Source organism: Chiloscyllium punctatum, chromosome 49, assembly GCF_047496795.1.
Source record: "Chiloscyllium punctatum isolate Juve2018m chromosome 49, sChiPun1.3, whole genome shotgun sequence".
Taxonomy (NCBI): Eukaryota; Metazoa; Chordata; class Chondrichthyes; order Orectolobiformes; family Hemiscylliidae; genus Chiloscyllium; species Chiloscyllium punctatum.
The window spans coordinates 61,966,488-61,983,115 of record NC_092787.1 but is presented as its reverse complement, the minus strand read 5'-3'; the positions used below and the strand labels follow the sequence as shown (position 1 = coordinate 61,983,115).

The window sequence follows — 16,628 nt, the reverse complement described above, 5'->3', positions numbered from 1 at the left end:
GAGAACACCTCTGGGACACCCGCACCAACCAACCCAACCGCCCCGTGGCCAAACACTTTAACTCCCCCTCCCACTCTGCCAAGGACAGGCAGGTCCTTGGCCTCCTCCATCGCCAGACCATGGCAACATGACGCCTGGAGGAGGAGCACCTCATCTTCTACCTAGGAACCCTCCAACCACAACGGATGATGCAGATTTCTCCAGCTTCCTCATTTCCCCTCCCCCCGCCTTATCTCAGTCCCAACCCTCAGATTCAGCACCGCCTTCTTGACCTGCAATCTTCTTCCCGACCTCTCCGCCCCCACCCCCTCTGCGGCCTATCACCCTCACCTTAACCTCCTTCCACCTATCGCATTCCCAACGCCCCTCCCCCAAGTCCCTCCTACCTACCTTTTATCTTAGCCTGTTTGGCACACCTTTCTCATTCCTGAAGAAGGCCTTATGCCCAAAATGTCGATTCTCCTGCTTCTTGGATGCTGCCTGACCTGCTGCGCTTTTCCAGCAACACATTTTTCAGCTCTGATCTCCAGCATCTGCAGTCTTCACTTTCTCCTGGTTGTTTTTTAGACTAAAGGCTGTGACCAGCGGTGCTCCACAGGGATCAGTGCTGGGTACACTTTTGTTTGTCATTTATGTAAATGACTTGGATGAGAATTTAGCAAGCTTGGTGAACAGGTTTTGTGGATGATACCAAAATTGGTGGTACCGTCACCAGTGAAGAAAATTTTCCAAGATTACAAAGGGACCTTGATCAATTGATTCAATGGGATAAGGAGTGGCAAATGGAGTTTAATTTGGATAAATGTGAGGTAATGCATTTTTGTAAAACAAACAAGGAGAAAGTGAGGGCTGCAGATAATGGAGATCAGAGTCGAAAGTGTGGCGCTGGAATAGCACAGCAGGTCAGCCAGCATCTGAGGAGCAGAAGAATCGATGTTTCAGGCATAAGCCCCTCATCAGGAAGGGCAGGACTGATGCAATTAAAAGCTTTGGATAGTGTTGTAAAACAGAGAAACTGAGATTCAGGTACATGTTCTTTGAAAGTTGCATCACAGGTAGGCAGGGTGGTTAAGAAGGTGTTTAGCGTGCTTGCCTTCATTGCTCAGACCATTGAGAAGAGGAATTGGGATGGTACGTTGAGGTTGTAAAAGAGTACTGTGTACAGTTCTGGTTGCCCTGTTATAGGAAGGATATTATTAAATTGGAGAGGTTCAGAAAAGGTTTGCCGTAATGTTGCTGGAGCTGGAGGGTTTGAGTTAGAAGGAGAGGCTGAATAGGCTGGAACTCTTTTTCACTGGAGTGCTGGAGGTTGAGGGATGACCTTGTTGCAGTTTATAAAATCATGAGAGGCGTAGATGATATAAATATCAAAGGTCTTTTCCCTTGGCTGGACAAGTTCAAAACCAGGGGGGATATTTTTAATGTGAGAGGAGAAAGGTTTACAAGGGACCTGAGGGGCAACTGTTTCACATAGAGGGTGGTGTATATACGGAATGAACTTCCGAGGAAGTGGTGGATGTGGGTACAGTTACAATGTTTAAAAGACATATAGATAATTACATGATTAAGAAAAGTTTTAAAGGGGTATGGACCAACTGCAAGCAGGTGGGACTAGTTCAGTTTGGGATTATGGTTGGCATGGACGAGTTGAACCGAAGGGTCTGTTTCAGTGCTATTTGACTCGATGATGCCCCTGTACTTCAATGTACCTCAGTCTGTACCAGCAACTGCCACATCGAAGACAATATGAGCTCAGGGACACAAACCCCGTTCATTAACTGGACCAGGTTGTACCTGTGGGCTTTTCACTTACTGCTGTAGCACTCGCTCTCTCTGAGCTGACCAGGCTGCTCTTTGTCTCCTTGCCTTGCATTGCCTTGTGTTTTTACCAGAGATAGCAGGCTCATATTACTGCTATATCATCATGCTGTTTGGCATAGATAGAAAGCCAGGAAGCTTGTTAGCTGGCCCCACTCAAGAGGGATAGCCTTCACGTACGGGTTCCCAGCACATTAAGCCAAGGGCAGCCTCCAATACCAGTGCTGGGTCTGATCAGGGCGGTACAAGGTCAGGATGCTCTTCTTATAAAGAGCAAAAAGCCGAATGACTGTCAGCCCTCAACTGTTTGACTCTTTCTGCTGCCTGTCGACTGTTTTTCTACTGGAACAAGAAACAGGCAGGTACTTCAGGAGCTGGATTGGGTAAGGTAGCAATTTCTGTTGGTGTAAGTGAGGCAGTGTCTCAAGCAGTGGGTAGATAGTGCAGAGGGCATGCAGGGCTAGATGGAATGAGTGGTAGTCAGTGGGGAAGATGTTGCAGGTATTAGAGAACAAGAGCCTCAGTGGGAGATGGGTGCTGTAGCAGAGGTAGAATGAGTATGAGGTATCGGAGTGAAGTTAATAGCACATATGGCAATGGAGTGCTGAAGGTCACTGACCTTCTTCAGCATTGCTGGGCATTCCTAGAGTTGGCTGAGACTGCTCTAACCTGAGTGGCAACCTCAGACCGCTGCTGGGCCAGGGGGAAGAGGACGTTCCGTATTAGCACTACCCATCTAACAGGACCTCTTGCACCCTGCCTGTAGAGTGGGGCACCCCCCAGTAGCCCCCTTACTGTCTTATCCGGGACAAGACTCTAGCACCGTACAGGGCAGCTACAGAATGATACAGCTTGGACAGGTTCCCAACCAGCTTTTAAAGATGGTACTAGGGCTACGCTGCTGGTGTTTTGGCAGATATCCATGACTGGGGAATCGTCCCAGGATTGGTGTTTTTTAGAATGGGACAGAAATGGAATGTAAGAGTCACCACAGGTGTTAAGTATGATGAGTGGCTTGTTAAGATGAGGAAAGAAAACAAAGCAACTCGATGCAACTTAGACTTAGCCAAAAAAAGACATGAGATTCAGCCCATTAACTTAAGGCAACTTAGGAGCACTTTAAAAATGATGGACCGGTCCCAATCTTAAGATTCCCAACTGTCTTTCCAGGGTTTTCAGTTTCCAGGATGGCCTTTTAAGGGTGTCAGTTTTTTAAATGGTGATCCTGCTCTCTGCACTCCCCACCTGGGTGGCTCCATGACATCCCAGTCCTCTGCGATAATTATGGAGATGGGTCAGCTTTTAAATGTCTTGTATTTCACATCATCTTAGAAATGTTGTGGGAACTATAGTCTGTGTGATGGAATGTTTTCAAATGTAAGGTCAAAGGTCTTCCTCATGACCCCCCCCCCCCCCCCCCTGCCAGGCTTCCACCATGCCATACCCTTTCATGTCCCCCATGCCAAGCTGTACACTCTATCCATCCTCATGGTCCTCCATACCTCGGTGACAATTTATGGTAATCTGCTATACATTGTAGTGAAGTCATGAACCCTATAGTGACAATAAGATATTTGAAGAAAGCATTTTTAGAAATACCTGTTTCTTCATTATTTTTCACTTTATTAAAGTAAAACTTACTTTACTCCAAACTAATAAAAGTGTCAATCAAGTACTGGTAGTCAGTTTTGGGCAATGCCATACTCTGAGAGTACTCTGACACTGCCCTTTGGATACATAGTTACTATAAATGCTATGGTATGATCAGCTGCTGGACTCGTTCTCACATAAATTCTCCCTTATGTTTTGCTGTGACCCCAACTCTTCTCAAGGTAAGAAACAACAAGTTCAATTTCAAGTGTCTCGATACACGTTGCATCTGAAACACGAGGTGCCCTGGATCTCCCATGTGACATAGAAACATGTAATTCAGACCATTAAAGTATAAATATCAGAAACTAAACATAATTGAAATCTTAAAGTTGTTTAAATAAACATTGTGTAGTTAACATAAGAGGTCAGGGACACAGATATTAATCAAGCAATATTTTTCCTTGAACTCAGTTGTTTCAACAGCTTAGTGAATTTCTGGAACCTCAGCTAGGGGCTCATTATTCATTCTTAGATAGACGACCTTTCTTTCTTCAATGTAACTGAGACTCAGTCTCATGATTCATTATAGCAGACCATTTAAGGACCCTAGAAATGAATATTATATCACAAGAGTCACTTTATCCTGGGGCAGGTAATCCCACAAGAGGAAGCACCCTACCCCACACATTATCGAGGTTCCTCAGAATCTTATCATTTCAAGCAAGTCACCTCCTACGTTTCTAAAATGCAGTGAACATAAGTATACTCTGCAATTCTTTACTCATAAGAAAACTTGCCCAGGGATCAATCTAGTAAGCCTTCTGTGAAGTGCTTCCAAAACATTTCCAGTTTTCCGTAAGTAAAGAGACTGGTATTATGCACAGGATCTCAGATGGATCTCACCAACCCCCTGTAGCTGAGGCATAATTTCTTACTTGGCATCCGAATTCCCTTTCAATAAACGATGTCATCCTAGTAGTTTTCTAATTACTTGCTGCACTGGCATACTAACGTTCTGTGATTCATTCATGAGGATACCCTACTCCCTCTTCATTTTAAATTGCTGATCTTTCTCACCAATTTGATAACATATTTCTTTTTTATTCTTTCTGCCAAAATGGACAATTTCACATTTCCCACATTATGCTCCTTTCGGCATATCTTCGGCCATTCACTTACTCTGTCCTTTTGTAGCCTTCTTATATCGTCTTCACAACTTATATTCCTGCCCATCTTTGTATCATTGGCAAACATAGTAATCTTATGTTCCATCCCATCATCAAAGTCATTTACACAAATGTGAAAATGTTCAGGCCCAAGTACTGGTCCCTTGGTACACTTATTATTTTATCTTGCTAATCAGATTATGACCTATTTATTCCTATCCTCTATTTCCTGTCAGCCAGCTAATCTTCTATCTATGCCAAGATGGTACCCCCACAGTACCTCAAACTGCTATTTCCGCAGTAACTTTCATTGCAGAAACTTATTAAATGTCTCTTGGAAATCTATGTGCTGTAGATCCACCAGTTCCCCTTTATCTACAACACATTTTACTTCTTCAAAGAACTCCAATAGATCAGTTAAACATGATTTCCATTTCAAAGAATATATATGGTAGCACTAGGAAGACAATACACCTTGCAGGACTTGCATTGGTAATTGCAGAAATGCACGTCCATATCCCTGCCTATTGAAGCCACTTAACTATGCAAATTCTATACTAGGCTGTTCCCTCTGTGCAATTATTTGTTCCAGAGTATCATGAATGGGTGGAAGATTGCATTCCCCATGATTGCATCACCTTTAATGGTAGTAAGCTTTGGGCAATGCCATACTCTGAGAGCACTCTGACACTGTCCATTGGACACACAGAAACTATAAATAGCTATGGTATGATCAACTCCTGGAACTCATTCTCTCTTAAGTTCTCCCTTATGCTTTGCTGTGACTCCAGCTCTCCTCAAGGTAAGGAACAACAAGCTCAATTTCAAGTATCTCGATATACATCGCATCTGAAACATGAGGTGCCCTGGATTTCCATGTGACACAGAAGCATGTAATGAAATATCTTACAAATTTCACATCTCATGATGAGATACTATCTTCGACCTTCATCTGGTCAATATTAAATTTCACCCACAAGTGAATATCTTGCAAATATCTTTGCAACAGTACGAGAAAATGTTCAGTGTCCAATGCTGATACCATCATCACCTGAAGCACCACAAGCTTTGTAAGAGATAGGATTTATGCACATCTGGATAAGAATGATGTGATCAAGGATAGTCAGCATGGTTTTGTGAAGGGCAGGTTGTGCCTCACAAACCTTATTGAATTCTTTGAGAAGGTGACTAAGGAGGTAGATGAGGGGAAAGCGGTAGATGTGGTATATATGGATTTTAGTAAGGCGTTTGATAAGGTCCCCCATGGTAGGCTACTGCAGAAAATACAGAGATATGGCATTGAGGGTGAGTTGGAGGTTTGGATTAGGAATTGGCTGGCTGGAAGAAGACAGAGGGTAGTAGTTGATGGCAAAGGTTCATCTTGGAGTGCCGTCACTAGCGGTGTTCCGCAAAGATCTGTTTTGGGACCATTGCTGTTTGTCATTTTTATAAATGACCTGGAGGAAGGGTTAGAAGGTTGGGTGAGCAAGTTTGCGGATGATACGAAAGTCGGAGGAGTTGTAGACAGTGAGGAAGGATATGGCAGGTTACAGCGGGATATAGAGAAGCTGCAGAGCTGGGCAGAAAGGTGGCAAATGGAGTTCAATGTAGCTAAGTGTGAGGTGATTCACTTTGGTAAGAGTAATAAAAAGATGGATTACTGGGCTAATGGTAGACTACTTGGTAGTGTGGAAGAGCAGAGGGATCTTGGTGTCCATGTACACAGATCTCTGAAAGTTGCCACCCAGGTAAATAGTGCGGTGAAGAAGGCATATGGCGTACTGGCTTTTATTGGTAGAGGAATTGAGTTCCGGAGTCCTGAGGTCATGCTGCAGTTGTATAAGACTCTGGTGCAGCCGCATCTGGAATATTGTGTGCAGTTTTGGTCGCCATACTATAGGAAGGATGTGGAGGCACTGGAACGGGTGCAGAGGAAGTTTACCAGGATGTTGCCTGGTATGGTAGGAAGATCCTATGAGGAAAGGCTGAGGCACTTGGGGTTGTTTTCATTGGAGAAAAGAAGGTTTAGGGGTGATTTGATAGAGGTGTACAAGATGATTAGGGGGTTAGATAGGGTTGACAGTGAGAACCTTTTTCCACGTATGGAGTCAGTGATTACAAGGGGGCATAGCTTTAAATTAAGGGGGGGTAGATATAGGACTGATGTTAGGGGTAGGTTCTTCACTCAGCGAGTCGTAAGTTCATGGAATGCCCTGCCAGTAGCAGTAGTGGACTCTCCCTCTTTATGGGTATTTAAGCGGGCATTGGATAGGTATATGGAGGATAGTGGGTTATTGTAGGTTAGGTGGGCTTTGATTGGCGCAACATCGAGGGCCGAAGGCCCTGTACTGCGCTGTATTCTTCTATGTTCTATGTTCTATGTTCTAAGCCAATTTTTTTGGGGGGGTGGGGAAGTGAGAGTCCTTAGAATTAACAGCATGGAAGTGTGCAGTACAAATCTTGGTAAAAACAGCAAGGGGAAAGGGTCATTTCATACATTGGAGAAGCTGCTGCAACAGGAAGCTGTTGAAAGCTAGTAGCAAAGAAAAATACTTATTGGGGATTTCAGAACTTGCGCTGTAGCAGCATGAGTTAGGTGATGTATTCTTTTTGGACTTCTGAATACAGTACAGAGCACGGTGAGTGAAATATTCTTCATTTCTTAAAAATACATTCCCTGCCTAATAATTTTGAAGTTGTGTTCAAACTTTGAGATCAATAAATGTAAAACGATAGGTTTTTTTAACTTCTATTTTGAGTATTAAAGTCTTATTTAAACGCTTTTTACAACAAGAAAGCTAGGCACATTACGTGTGTTTGTAGGAATGAAGATTTTGTTTTGGATTGTAACTTGTGGTAAAATCTACTTTTATGCAAGAAGTGGGCTTTCTGTGTTAGCATTGCTTCATTGTCACTGGCACACTCTGCCTGTTTCACATTTGATTTACTGAAACCTGTTGCACAACTTACCCACCTCAAAGTGAGCCTGGCTTCCCCATTTGATTAGTTATTTATCTGAATGTAAGCATCTGAGGTTTCTTCATGTTCAGCCATGCAAACCATTGGAAGACAATCTTAGATCTCTGAAACTTTAATATAGAAGGTTGATCAGTATTTACCGAACTTCTGAATATTTTTGTGTCAGAAATTACATAGGGTGGTGAGTACAATATCTTTTCTTACCTTCAAGCTCATATCCAAACAGCTATATGTTTTTGAAAACATTTTTGAACAGTTCAATTTTCAGAATGTAAATAGAAGTTATAGGGTAACAACAATGAAACTTTTATAGACATTGCAATATTTACTTTCAAAAGGAAATCAATGTGTTTCAATGTATTTGCCCACGTGGAGAATTTCTGTTCGTTTGTGTCCGGAAATATTCTACTGAAAGCAAATGCTAATGAAGAAAAGTCCCCAAAAACTTCATTTGTTTTTTTTCACCTCACTCTGGACTTGATGGTGGTCTCACTGAATCGACCGTTACGGGAAAGACAGGAAATCTGAAGTAAAACCTTGTCGGTTTAAAAACTTGTGGGTTTGAGAACAAATTCTACACAGATGGGGAGGAAGACCTCCTCTGGTTGATATTTGTATTTAATCATAATGTGTTCTTTGCACGGGATGTTACAATGTCAGTTCAAATAACAAAGAAAAGGGATCTACCACTAGGGAAGGTGAAGGAGCACGGGCATGAACGTGAGCACATGCTGAAGAAAAATACCCCAGCTAATGTTCTTCCTCAAATGTTCAGTTTTAATGGCTCATTTCCCCCTTTTTAAATTCCATCTTTGGGCACTAATATGAAAAATATAGTTTAGTAAGAAAGAGGTCTTTCTATATGTAAATACTAAAGTATTCTCAAACATCAGACATTGCTACCATAGATCACCATATTTTTGACAAGATACTCAGTTGCTGACATGTTTCCCCCACCACATCATGTCCTTGCTATTTAGGTCTATGAATTAGTTGAATATTAAAAGTGCTGTGTCATTCAATGATATTCTAATTAACAACTCGGCGTTGTAGAATTCTCTATGTAATATGCAGATGCAGTTGCAGTTTAATGTGGATAAATGTCTGGTTATCCACTTTGGTGGCAAGAACAGGAAGGCAGATTACTACCTCAATGGTATCAAATTAGGTAAAGGGGCTGTTCAGAGAGATCTGGGTGTTCTTGTCCACCAGTCAATGAAGGCAAGCATGCAGGTACAGCAGGTCGTGAAGAAGGCTAATAGCATGCTGGCCTTCATAACAAGAGGAATTGAGTATAGAAGCAAAGAGGTGCTTCTGTAGCTGTACAGGGCCCTGGTGAGACCACACCTGGAGTACTGTGTGCAGTTCTGGTCTCCAAATTTGAGGAAAGACATTCTGGCTATTGAGGGAGTGCAGCGTAGGTTCACGAGGTCAATTCCTGGAATGGCAGGATTGCCTTACACGGAAAGACTGAAGCGACTGGGCTTGTATACCCTTGAGTTTAGAAGACTGAGAGGGGATCTGATTGAAACGTATAGGATTATGAAAGGATTGGACACTCTGGCAGGAGGGAACATATTTCCGCTGATGGGGGAGTGCCGAACCAGAGGACACAACTTAAAAATACAGGGTAGACCATTTAGGACAGAGATGAGGAGAAACTACTTCACCCAGAGAGTGGTGGCTGTGTGGAATGCTCTGCCCCAGAGGGCAGTGGAGGCCCAGTCTCTGGATTCTTTTAAGAAAGAATTGGATAGAGCTCTTAAAGATAGTGGAGTCAAGGTTATGGAGATAAGGCTGGAACAGGATACTGATTGGGAATGATCAGCCATGATCATATTGAATGGTGGTGCAGGCTCGAAGGGCTGAATGGCCTACTCCTGCATCTATTGTCTATTGTCTAATATAGGTCATGTTAAAAGGACAAAAATCTCATAAAGTTGTCAGTGGCTTTGGAGAAGAAGAGATATCTTACTTGTAATGGAAGTTAATTGAATGGACCAGACATTGTATGTCCATAGGTCCACTTGCTTTTATTTTATTATTGTATTAGCATCAAGGGATGTTCCTAAATTAGATGACCTGAATAATTCATGTACCCTTTCCTCAACTTACATATTTTTAAAATGTCAAAATATTTGAAATTGTTCTTTAATATACTGAAACTGATACAGATTCTGGCTAACTTTGCAGACGATACAAAGCTAGGTGGAGGGACAGATAACATTGAGGAGTTGGGGAGGCTGCAGAAGGATTTGGACAGGTTAGGAGAGGGGCAAAGAAGTGGCAGATAGAGTGAGGTCATGCACCTTGGTAGGAAGAGCAGAGGTATGGATTATTGTCTAAATGGAGAGAAAGTTCAGAAGTCTGAAGTGCAAATAGACTTGGGAGTTCTAATCCAGGATTCTTTCTAGGTAAACTTGCAGGCTGAATCAGTAGTTAGGAAGGCAAATGCAATGATGGCATTTATTTTGAGAAGACTTGAATATAAATGCAAGGATGTACTTCTGAGGCTCTACAATGCTCTGGTCAGACCAGATTTGGAATATTGTGTACAGTTTTGGGCCCCATATCTCAGGAAGAATGTACTAGCCCTGGAGCATGTTCAGAGGAGGTTCATGACAATGGTCCCAGGAATGAAAAGCTTAACATATGAGGAACATTTGAGAATTCTGGGTCTATACTTGATGGAGTTTAGAAGGATGAGGGGGGACCTTATTGAAACATACAGAATACTGAATGGCCTGGACAGAGTAGGTGTTGAGAAGGTGTTTCTATTGGTAGGGGAGACTAAGACCTGAGGGCATAGCCTGAGAGTAAAGAGAAGATCTCTTAGAACAGAGATAAGGAGAAACGTCTTCAGTAAGAGAGTAGTGAATCTATGGAATTAATTGCCACAGAATGCTGTGGAGGCCAGATCATTGAGTATATTTAAGACTGAGATAGATAGATTCTTGAGTATCAAGGGGATCAAGGGTTATGGGGAGAAAGTGGGAGAATGGGGTTGAAGTAACCACTCCGTTACTTCATACTGAGTTCCTTCAGGATCCTTAATCAACATCTTGGCCAAGAGATTCCAGGTTGAGTGCAATCAGGTATCTGGGTGTAAATTGACACTCAAAATTGCATTAGTTTAAAGTGCTTCCTTTTGTTCAGGCATCCACTCAAATTTATTTGTACATTGCCAAATATCTTCCATGAGCCAGCATAATCAGCAGTATTTTAAACTGTAATTTAAAAATGCATTCAAATATTCCTTGGTTTATTTAAACATTAATAAACTGGTGCAGCTTATTACTAGTCAAAAATGAATTTATTACAAAGTAAACATTTTTAATTAGTGTGTCAGCTAATCACCTATGCATAACTCAATTTTAAATAATTGAAAAATGCTTTTAAGATTTGCATGGAAACATATACTAAATACATTTGTGTTCAGTATCAGTTTCTGAGTAAATTAAAAAGCTTTTAAAGCACACCCGTAATTCACCTTGAGCTCAAAAAAGTTTAACTTTTAGATCTCCTTTCACAGTAAAATTAGCAGAACCACACAATCGTGGTTACTTTGAATACTAGTAACTGCGAATGCTGGAATTGAAAAACAAAAACAGAAATAGCTGGAAAAGTTGAGCAGGTCTGGCACCATCTGTGGAGAGAAATCAGAGTTAACATTTCAGTTCCAGTGACTCTTCCTCAGAACGGTTCTGAGGAAAAGTCACTGGACATGAAATGTTAACTGATTTCTCCCCAAAGTGGTTAATTTGATCTGGGAATGTAGCCCTTTTTGTGGAGTGAGTTGTCTTCTAATGTGGTGTTGTTTAAACTGGTGCAAAAGCTCACAGCAATTGCACTGCGTGTAATTTGCACTTAAAATGAGTCAATCTTTCAAAATGGTTTTATTAATTTCAAATGATTGTACTGAAATAAATTGCCTCCTAGTGGAAGGTCCAGGCTTTGCCAAGTCACCCGCAAACTGTAATTACCACTCCTCATGATTTGTGATGTATTTATTTGGTACAAGCTGCAGTTTATTGACGTGAGAGTTGTTAATCACCTCATTAGCTTATTACTGATATTACAATTAGACAAGAAACAGAGTCAGCCAAAGTGGACTCGAAAATAACTTAAAACTTGGACAGAAAGGAAGCAGCAACAGACATTTACGGAGGTATCTCATAATTTTCAACAAGGATATATTTCATTCAGAAAGAAATACTCTATAAGAAAGTTTCCCTATCTGTGGCTGACTAAGGATAGTATTAAATCAAAAGTAATTGCATCCAATACTTTGAAGATTAGATGTCAGTGAGAAGATTAGTCAAATTTTAGAAACTAGAAAATGAATACTGAAGAAATGAAAGGAGAAATTAGAGAATGAAAGAAAGCTAGGTAGAAATAAAAGGGTATCATTTGTTTAAGCGTATCAAAAGAAAAGAGTAGCTAGGAGAATGTTGGAACCTCATCGGGTGAAACTGGGAGCTAATGATTGGAAGCAAGGAAATGGTGGAAACCTCGAATTGATATTTGGCATCATTCTTCACTGTAGAAGACACAAGAAGCATCCCAAAATCTGTTGAGAATCAAGAGGGAAGAGGAAGGGAGGAACTCAAAACTGTCACCATAATTACAGAAAACATAATGGTTAAATTAATTAAATTAAAGGCTGAGCAATACCCAGGACTTCATGTTCTGTATCTTAGTGCTTTGAAAAGGGTGGGTGATCACAGACTTATACACACAACCTAAATTCTGTGCTTACTGATGTTACTGTGCAATACACACATCTAACTGACTTACTACACTGACTTAATTACACAGAGGACTGTCTAAAGATGAGTTGGGTATCTTCATACCTGACTATCACATATTGTAATGTTATGTAAGAACACAGGCTCGTCTAGTCTGGAATCGGTGGCATAATGCATTATTCCTCTTTTCATTTTGAGGAATGGAACCTTTTCTCAAGAATATGTACAAGGATGTACATGGTACACTGACTCCATATATTCAGCTAACACCTTGGTGAATTTTGACATGACCAGATCTAGTTCTTATATGGTTACTTTGAGTTTGGGATGTAGCTTCTGTCTGCAGTATTCTGTTTGTCATACAGCTAAATACGCATGAGTCATTGAAATATATGGTTGTTGTCTGGCCCAATAACTTCAGTAGCTGAATCATCTTCCAGTTTGGCTGATGATATACAGTTTAGATGTGTCATCTGTTCCTTTGCAATACATGACTATTGGTTATTCTAATGTCATAAGTCCAGACATAATGATATAGTATCTTTGTATGAACTCAGGTGTTCATTTGAAAATCACAAACTCTCATGATCTATCTTGTTTCAAGTTAGTGTGACTGTCTGCTTGTTCGTTGGTCATGGTCCTGCACCATTTCCTCCCTTCTTTTAAATAATACATCATGCACATATGATTGGATGGTGAGAATGTGTCTCCGAAGCATAAGAGGTGTCAGTGGAGGTAAACCATTACCTTGTTTAGTAGCGCTGAGATGCAGAGAATCTTGGCAAGTTGCTTCACAGTCACAGATTTCATGTTACAAATAGTGCATTCTGTGAGATGGTCCAACTGAGGGTAGTGAAGTGAGGAGATAAAATATTAACCACTCGGTTTCTTATGCAAGTGTGGAGAAAGGTGTACTAGATTACTCTACAGCATTGTGGAACATAATTTGTTGAGATACAGTGAACATGCTGAATATGTGGCAAAAGTGAGGACTGCAGATGTTGGAGATCAGAGTCTCGATTAGAGTGGTGCTGGAAAAGCACAGCAGGCCAGGCAGCATCCGAGGAGCAGGAAAATCGACATTTCGGGCAAAAGCCCTTCATCAGGAATGATGAAGGGCTTTTGCCCAAAGCGTCGATTTTCCTGTTCCTTGGATACTGCCTGACCTGCTGTGCTTTTCCAGCACCACTCTAATCTAGATGCTAAATATGTGGTCTATGTGTCAATAATGTTTTACGCTGTAGTAGTATTCTGGTCTCACTGAAGGAAAATTGGTGGAATGGCCAGTCACCAGAATTGTCCTTGGGCAACTGAAGTGGTGATCTTGCACCACATCTCAGAAGGAATCTCATGTTGAAGGACATATTGATGGAATTGATATGCTTCACTTGACTTGCTAAATTGATTGATGTCCTTATTAATGCCAGGCTAAGATCTAAATACTGTTCAGGTCTTGCTGTATTTACACACAGATTGCTTCAGTATCTGAGGAATCATGAATGGTGCCGAATATTGATGATGCACAATGAAGATTCTTAATCATGACCTCACAATTCTTGATGAAATAGCTGAAAATGGTTGGGACTGGAGCTAACCAGCAGTGATAGCCCAGGACTTAAATGGTTGACCTTCAACAGTTACAACCAACTATCTTTTGCTAGGGATGACTCCAAACACTAGGGAGTTTCTCACACGATTCCCATGAATTTCAGATATTTTTCAGGGCTCCTTAAATACCATTTGGTCAAATGCTGCCCTGATGTCAAGGACAGTCACTCTCACCTCCCTCTGGAATTTAGCTCTTTTTAAACATAGGATGTGCTGGTGTTGGGAGCTGAGAGACACCAGCAGAATCCAATCTGAGTATCAGTGAGCAGGTATTTTTTCTTGTGAATGCAAAATGTTTTTAACTAACTTATTAGAATTTCTTTTTGAGAGTGCACCAACCACAATGGATAATGGGGAAATAGTAGATGTGGTAGCATTTGGATTTCTAAAAAGTATTTGATAAGATACTACACAAAACATTGAGCACAAGATGAGACTTCATGGAGTTTTGGGTAACATATTCGAATGAATAGAAGATTGGTTAACTACCAGGAAGTAGTGAATAGGGACAAATGTTTCTTTCTCGGGTAAGCAAACTGTAATGAAAAGAGTCCCAGAGGAATCGGCTTATATGAAGGGGCTAAGTGTATGCTTGCTAAATATACTGGGGGAATGACTCAAAATTAGTTTGGGTGGCAATTTGCAAGAACACACAGGTTGGCAAAGTGATATGGATAAATTAAGTGGGTGGACAAAAAAATTGGAAGATAGGTGAAGTAAGAAAATGTGACATTGTCCACTTTGGCTGGCAGATTATCAAACAGAATAATGTCTAAATAGAGAGAGAATTCTGAATACAGTGTACACAGAGATCTAGACGTCTGCTACATGAACCACAAAAGGTTAGTATGGAGGTACAGCAAGTAATTAGGAAGGTAAGGGAATGTTGGCAGTGATTGCATGAGTAATGGGGTATAAAAGAAGACCTGCTGCAGCTGTACAGCACCTTGAGACTGCACCTTAAGCATGGTGTGAATGTTGGTCTCCTTATATAAGCAGGGCCATAACTACATTGGAAGCAATTTGAAGAGATGCTCCCAACTGATCCTTTGTCTTGTGAGGAAAGGTTGAGCAGGTAAGGACGATACTCATCAGTGTTTAGAAGAATGACAGGTGATTTTACTGAAACAGATGGGATTTGACAGAGTGAATGTTATCTTTCATTTTGTGGGAATCTAAAATTAGGGGATGCAGGTTAAAAATATGGGTCTTCCACTTAAGATATAAATGAGGAGGAATTTTACTGTCTGAATGTTGTTAAGTTTTGCAATTGTCTTCCCTGAGGAGCTATGAATGCCTCATCATTGAATACATCCAAATTTTCAATCAGTAAGGTGTCAAGAGTTATAGAGTGTGGAAGGAAAGTGAAATTAAGGCCACAGTTAGCTCAACTATATTTTATTTAAGGCAGAGCAGCGTCAAGAGCCGAAATGTCTCATCTTATTTCTTATGACATTTTGGTCTTACTTGAAAGAGTGAGAGAGAGTTTGAATTAGCATTGTGAGTGAGCTTCAGCACGGAGTTTGCCTGGTCTCAAATCTACATTTGTAACAAAAGTGTGAAAAGTTCAAATCCCCCAATTTCCTTTTCACACCTCAAACGTTCATTAATCAAATCACCATCAAAAATGCTTTCTTTTGTATCTATTGATAAGATACAGTGTTGCTGATGCAGGGACGTTTAGATTTTTTTCTCTGATTTTGTGGCCTCGTCTGTCTCCTAAGACAGACATTACTCATTACCACTTTGATTTTATGTAGATAAGCAACACCACAGACATGAACTGACTCCATTTAATAGCGTACTCAAGCTGCAGTGGAAGGCAGAAACAAATGTTTGCAAAGTGGTATAAAAGTAACAGCAACAAAATTGCTGAATTTCCAACAATCTTCAAAATACTGTGTTATGACTGGAGTTGTCAAAGGTACCAAACAGAAGGACAGGACAGTGTCTGTTACCAAGTGACGATAGGATTTATTTTCCTATTTAAGGGGACTTACACGGTAGAGACCTCTCAAACCTATTCACAGTAGGGACAATTGCACCCCTTACTGAATCATGCCCCAGCGGGGCTCATATTTGGAGAAGGATAGTGACCCGCTCCAGCTATCAGAAGGTCTGTGCTGACTGGCAGGCCCCCACCACTTTGGGGTTATCACTGAAATTATCTTGTATGTGGCCTGACTATCCTAGGCAACAGTACCTCGAAAGCTCTGAAAGCAGTTAACACGGAGCTAGCTGAACTCAGACTCTACACACAGCAGACATGTAACATGGTGGATTGTCAGTTAGCACAGCAAGGGGGGAGTTTGTACAATTATTGGTGACAAGTGTATTACCCATGTTATTGATGCCTCATAAGATTACAAAAGCCATCAAGAATATCTGAGACCAACTAGATAGTTTTTGACAGGGAGCCACAATTATAAACAGCTGGCTAAATTGTTTGCTAGGTAAATCCTGTGGAACCCATATTTGGCACATGGGATAGTTTTCCTCATTGCACTCATGCTGGTATTCTGTGTGGGGCTTGGGTGTTTAAAGCTCTGCTGTATGGCGCTATTAACAAGAACTGTAACAGTAGTGAGTGTCACCGCAGAAGAACCCCCAATAAAATTGGCACTCCATGATACCCCTCGGGAGGGGGAGCGCCTGGAGAAGACCTACCTCTACATTTAAATTGGGTGGTCTGTCGGAGATCTCCGAAGTTGTCTCC

General features: G+C 41.2%; 1 protein-coding gene across 4 annotated transcripts in view; it reads left to right on the top strand.

Moving 5' to 3' along the window:
- LOC140469289 (probable G-protein coupled receptor 82) overlaps positions 1-16,628 on the top strand; it is a 92,408-nt gene that overhangs the window by 38,478 nt on the left and 37,302 nt on the right. Inside the window, exon 1 of one of the 4 annotated variants that reach the window (XM_072565642.1) lies at positions 7,160-7,216. The exons of 2 other annotated variants lie outside the window; for them this stretch is intronic. The gene's annotated coding sequence lies outside the window, so the exon portion shown is untranslated. Of the gene's footprint in view, positions 1-7,159; positions 7,217-7,639; positions 7,738-16,628 lie in introns of those variants that run through there. One more of the 4 variants, XM_072565641.1, reaches the window with a different exon arrangement.